Here is a 6818-nt window from a genome sequence, read left to right on the forward strand (position 1 = left end):
ATAATGGTATTTGAGTATTTTTAAAAATTTTATTGAGAGATATAATTGATATAATTATATTAGTTTCAGGCGTGCAGCTTACTGATTCGCTAACGTACATATTGTGAAATGATCATCACAGTAGTCTGTTAACATTGATCGCCAGGTGAGTATTTTTTAAAGCATTCCTGTCTTTTACAAATACGTGTTGAAATATTTATGAATAAAATTATGTGATCTTTGAAAATGGTTTCAAACCAATATAGGGAAGGAGGAAGCAGGCTTGGGTATAAGTGAAAGAAGTACTGGCTCTGGGTTGGTAATTGCTGAAGCTTAACTACACAGGTACATAGGAAGTCATTACACCTTTCTGTTTACTTCTTTATATATTTGAAATTTTTCACAAGAAAAAGACAAAAATTTTTTAAATCTAGACGAGACTTTCCATTTATGAATTCTATCAAAATTTCCAGTACAGGGGCACCTGGGTGGCTCAGTTGGTTAAGTGTTGACTTGATTTTGGCTCTGGTCATGATCTTGGGGTTGAGGGATAGAGCCTCAGGTTGGACTCGGAGCTCAGTGGGGAGTCTGCTTAAGATTCTCTCTCTCCTTCTGTCTCTGCCCCTCCCCCACTTATACCCCCCCTATAAATAAATCTTTAAAAATTTTTTTCCAGTACAGGGATGCCTAGGTGGTGCAGTTAGTTAAGCAACTGATTCTTGGTTTCTGCTCAGGCCGTGATCTCAGGGTCGTGAGATGGAGCCCTGAGTCAGGCTCCACACCCATCAGAATCTACTGAAGATTCTCTCTCCCCCTCCCTTTGCCCCTCCCATTCATGCTCCCTCTCTCTTTCTCAAATGAATAAACAAATCTTTAAAAAATTTTTCCAGCACATTCCTTTGTGTATTTCATTGCTAGGTTATTTTGTTATTTTGTAACCACAACTGAAAATTTAAATAAATATGACTACTTATATATAATCAGAATTCAACTTTTATTTTTTTACTGTGGATCTTTAAATTTTTTTCAATGGGAAGTTCTTTCTAGGCTTCCTCATAAAAACTCACAATTTTTCTAGTCACTCTTAGGTTAAAAAAAAAAAGGTCTTAAGATTACTTTAAGTCACAAATTTAGGTGGTGGTTAAAGATGGCTACAGATTCTTTGCCATTCTTCCTGTGGAAGGGCAGAGTCCGTTCCTCTGCCCTTGAGTTGGGACCGTCCTTGCTTTGACCAATGGAATGTGGCAGAAGTATTGCTGTATAACTTCTGAAGCTAGGCCTTCGGAGCCTGGTAGCTTCTTTCCCACTGTTGGTACACTCCCTTTTTAATCCAGTCACCACACTCTGTGAAGCCTAAGCTGCACGGAGAGGCCACGTGAAAGGGAATCAAGGTCCCTGGTTGACAATCCCTACAGCTCCCAGCTGGCAGCTGTGTGAGTGAGCCATCTCGACAACATTCAGCTGGCTGTCAGAGTGGAGTGTGGTTGCTTCTCAAACACAGCCTTTTTCTCTGCTGCCATCGGCTACTTTTTCTCAGACACAAGTTGGGTAGCACTCTATCATGTGCCCATTGGCTGCAGAGTTCTCCCACCTCACCCTCTGACGGTTCTGTTGACGATGCCTCCCTAGGCATGAGTAAGGGAGGAAGCATGCCCGACTTGTATTGGTGCTGAGACAGAACCATGTGAAGAGGTGGGGAGCAGGAGCTAATGGTCACAGCCAACATTCTGTGTCATCAGCCTGGTCCACCAGCTGCTGAGCCTGCTTCTGCCCAAACTTCCTGTTCTGTTAAAAAAAAAAAAAAATGTCTTCCCTCCACCACATCTAGATTCTTAATATCTCCCTTTTTTCTTGAGGAGAAAAAGTGAGAGTGATGGTAAGATCGAGGAAGAAACAAGATTCCCTTACCATTTTCAGACAGGATGGTGGGGGCCAGAGGTGAGATCAAGGCAAGGGATGCGAACAGTTCCCTGAGTAAAGCTTCCCTATTGGCTACTTGAGACCAAAACTTCAGAGGGAAGAAAGACGGGAGCTTTCTCCCTTCACTGGCAAATCTCAAGGTTCTCATCTGGTTCTGAAGTGATGTGTGGTGAGAATATGGTGCTCTTTTCACCTCTGCCCTGAGTGTTTGGGGAGTGACTTGCTTGCTTTGATTTGTGATGTGTCCCACATGTACTTCACTGGGTGGTGGGGAGCAAAAACCAGGGCACCTGTGGGGACAAGGGAGTTGGCCGTGGGAGGCTGATACAGGCAGTGACGGATATTCAGCATATGTTTATCACATGGGGTGATCTCGAGTCCCATACCCTTATGCCTTATTCCTGGACTGTCCCACCTCCTCTCTCGAAGCTTCTTCTTCCAGAATGCCTTGAACACTTCAACTCTGATATATTTAGAACCTGCCCTATAATCTGGAGGTCAGTGAGTCACAAGGCAGCATGACTCATCAGATAGGACATTGGTCTCGATATCTGAATCCTATCATCTGGGACCAACAGCCAAGTTTTCCAAATCTGCTTCATTAAATGGAAATAAATAACTTCTGTCTCTTAAGGCTCCAGTGCCAGTCAACGAGGCGATGCATGGAAAACCGCTATCTAGGGGTTGTCTCAAGTGCTGTTGGCTATGGAAGGTAGCCTCCCAACCCCATCCGTGGTGTTAGCGGGGGTCTTCCAGTGCCCTGGAACCTCCCCACAGTGGTCATACCTGGGCCTCCCGGTTATCTGAGGGGTAAGTCTGGGGGAAGAAATGGAGCGTGCTCAGTTTTGGAACAGTGTCCCACTTATTTTGGTCAGCTGTGGCCGGTCTCTCGGGTCGGGCTCTACCCCATGGGGGAGGCCTACAGCGTTCAGCTCTGCCTGGGATTGGTGAAGTAAATCGATTTCATTCAACAGTGGAATGTTAAGAAGCTTTCTCCCACCCCTGAAGATATAAAAGCCACATCTTACAATCAGCCTCCTTTGTAATAACATGGATATTTTCATCTCCATCAGTCCATCTCCTGTCTTATTTTTCAGTTGATTCCAAATTCTGTAAGAAGAAAGAGATGTTAGTTACTGACTCCCTGGGACTCCAGCGAAGCCTTCTCTAGAATGGAAAACTACAACCTCAACTCCACCAGCAGATCCCAGATCCCCTTTGGATCCTGTGTGATTACAGTGAGCCAAACGAGAAGGCATAATTTTACTAACTGACAGGATAATTCACACTCTACTCACAGGCCGTCCGTTAGTCAGTACCGGAAGATGATCTTTTCCTGCTAATATCACACACCAAGGACGTTAAGCTGAAACTAAAAATTAAGTAAAACACCGTGGTGGACCTGTAGATCTGCTCCAACCACTCCCGGTGAGAGGAGATTTATTCTCTCGAGAACTAAGCAAAAGAAGCCATGACAGGCAGACAGGTGGTAAGGAATGAGTGCGGGAGAAACAGACTAAAGTAAAACTCTGTGCTTTGAACACTTGGTTCCGTACCAGTTATCTCGTGCTGTGTAACACACAGCCTCAACACTTCACGACTTAGAAACACCCACCACTGTATTTGCTTACAAATTGCTCAGCAATTTGAGGTGGGCTTTTGGGGCCGGGAAGATAAATGTTCCACACATGCCTGGGCTCAAAAATTTCACTTTTTTTGTAACCTTTCTCAGGTAATCCAAGCAAACTGGAGAGCAAAAGAATAAAACAGGAACTTGTGAAAACACCGTATCCATCCTGCTGAGTGCCAAAGCCCAAGATGAGAGAGCTGCTGGAAAGGCAGACAGAACATGAGTCCGTATGGGATCAAGAGGATAAGGGTTTTAAAAAGAAGAAGAAAAATGAAAGAAAAGAAACCAAAATGTTGTCAGACACTTTGGCGCAATTAGAGAAAAAATATTTACATGACAGCACTGATGAAAAAATTAAAGAAAATAATGTTCTGTATTATCATGGTAATGTATTAATGACAATGATGTAAATATTGACTACTGATTTGGGAAATCAGTGGCAGTGGGGGGATGTGTCAGATAAGCCTCGTTTACCAAAATCAGGTGAATAGATGTATAAGAAAAACCTGTGACAATCATATGATGATTATGGAGCAAAATGCCAGAAGACAGCAGCCGAAGAGTTGGAAAGGTTGCTTCTGGAAAACCAGACAGAAGTATGGGGAGGGATGGGACAAATGACAATGGCAATTTGTAAGCTCTACATAACCAGATTTTCAGCCTTGACAAAATTAATGTCGAAACCTTTTTAGAACAATGCCTATCTCTGCATCCTAGGTTGGGGCTAGAAAGGGAGCCTCTCCTTAGAGGACAGTTTCCAAAGTGCTAAGTGCTCTTTGCATCTTGTCCCCTGGCTGTTTCCTAGGGGCCCCAAGTCCATTTGGAAATGAGTCACAAGACGAACGTCCACCTCATCCTGATAATGAACCAGAGGTCAGTTCTGGCCTCCGGGTCTTGGGTTGATAGCTTTTCTGACTTGGGCATTTCACTGCGGAAATACACAAAGGAGAAGAATGCACACAAGCTTCGGAAGTATGTCCGGTACAGCTGCCAGGCCTGTCAAGTGCCTTATACTTGAGACATGATCGTATACCAAGCACTTACGGTAAACCACCCCTGGGCTGAGTAGTTACATATATTACCTAGTTTCCATCATCTTAAGAAGCACGTATTACTGTCCCACGGTCCAGATGAGGAAACGGACCCCGAGGAAGGTTAACAGTGTTGCTAGTCAATGACATAGCCAGGGGCGGGACCCAGCCCTCCGTGCAATCCCAACCCTGAGTTTATCATCACCCTCCAGAGCCAACTCAGCCCTCCGCACCTGATTCTGCTGGGCTAGAGAGGCGCTACCAAATGCATTGTCCTTCTGCACACATTTCTTAATTTAAACCGACTCTTCCCTAACACTGACCGGCGTGGGGTGGTGGGCATGGCCAGCTGCCTGAGCGTGCAGTCACACAGGACCTCACGCCGAGAGGGACCTCATCCTTGGCTGAAACGCTCAGCCATCAGCATCCTGAAAATCTGAATCTTTTAGTCTTGTCCGTGAAGTCCAATGGGACAACAGAGCATGTGTGCAAGCAGAATGGTCAATCCGTGGGCCCACAGTCCCTTGCCACCCCACTCACATGGAGCATTGGCAATGCCCCGTGAGTACTGAATTCAAGTAGACCCACAAGCCGAAGTGCAGCAAGACCCAAAGCCTAAGTACAGGTGCGTGAAGTCTACAACTGAGTCCGTCGTGGTACTGACAGCCCCAGCAGGACACGCTTCCCATTCAAACCAGAACTTTCTTCGAGCTCCACAAAAGGAATGACTGAGGAACCCTATCTCACCCCTTTTCACTCGTGTTACCTCTGTGTTAGCCACTCACCGAAGCTGGAACGATGACATAGAAGGAAAGGTCAGCCCCTCGTGCCTCTTCTTTTCACATCCTTACTCATCAGTAAGGTAGGGTACGGATAGAACGCGCACACATCGAGAGAAATAAAAACTGAGTTTTGTGCAGCATTTCTGCTCTTCCGGCAGGCACAAAATAAATGTATGAGCTACAAAACGAGCTGTGTAATTTCAGCAATCCCATGTGTGAGTTGGAAGCTCTTAAGTTTACATTTAAAGTTTGCATTGCGCAATAGAAAGATGAACCATAAAATGCATGCTAATAATTTAAATTTAAATCTTACTTAGAATAGCACTACCCAGCAGCATTTGAAAAGCCCTAAGTCAAGAGAGACCATAGAAGGAAGGACAGCTTCATATTTAGTGTCTATGGCACTTTCCCTCTGCTTCCTGAACGAGGGGCCCTGCAAATGACCCTGGTGATGGGAGAAGTGGGTCGTGATGTTAACTGAGAAAAGAGACCCCACATTTTTAGGAAACAGACCCAGGGAGCCCCGATTTCTCTGTAATGGAAAGCAACACTCCTTTGGGGTTTGATTGTCTTTTATTTCTCCCTTCCCACAACCAGTAAAAAAAAATACGATCAACACGGGTACAAGGATCCAACGAAAAAAATCCGTGTGTAAAGAGGGCCACAGCCCTGCCCAGGCTTCACTGACATATTTACAGGGTGTGTGGCCCAGGTGTGGCTGTAGAGGCACATTGAAAAGGCGGTATTACAAAATATACAAAGGGGCTTTCTTTATATTTCATAGTAGAACCCGGCCTCATTTCCAAATGAGAGCACTACAAACACAAATCACACTACTCCTTACCTTATAACTTATGAAAAATGCTGTACAGATGTGACTATAAATAGAGTATAAATGGCTGTTAGGGAGTTGGTTATCTACAGGGGTTAAGGGTCAAAGGAGGGCTCAGTTTGGCATCCCAACCTGCTAAGGTCACACACAAGCCAGGATGGAGGAGAACAGGGTCTTGAGTGTGGCTGCACTGAACCCCCTCTCCCGGGGCAGACTGGGATGGTTCCGGGTGCGAAGCGGTGCAGGGGTGCAGGGGTGCAGGGAGGTGGTGTCAAGACAGCAGGTGGCTCTAGAAGGCACAGAGAGGGCATCAGAGGGCAAGGAGCAGCACAGCCCTTGGACCGGCAGCCACACACGGACCCCTACTGCTACTTGATGATCACCGTTCTGGGGGCAGTCTGGACGTGTCCCGGTTCTGCCCTTTGAGAAAAGGTTGAATCTCCAAAGGCATGGAGAGAGGGCAGGAAATCGGAGCTTACCTATCTACGGGAATGTGGGAGAATGTTTGGGAAAGAGTTTCTGGCTTGGATGGATGAATGGAAGCTGTTCACCAAAAACCACAACCCAGACATCTACCTCGCACAGAGTGGGGAGGCAGACAAGCTACAATTGTCCCCTGGCTTTCCCAGGGCTCGAGGTGGCAG

This window comes from Ursus maritimus, unplaced genomic scaffold, assembly GCF_017311325.1.
Source record: "Ursus maritimus isolate PB19 unplaced genomic scaffold, ASM1731132v1 scaffold_8, whole genome shotgun sequence".
In the NCBI taxonomy this organism is placed as follows: domain Eukaryota; kingdom Metazoa; phylum Chordata; class Mammalia; order Carnivora; family Ursidae; genus Ursus; species Ursus maritimus.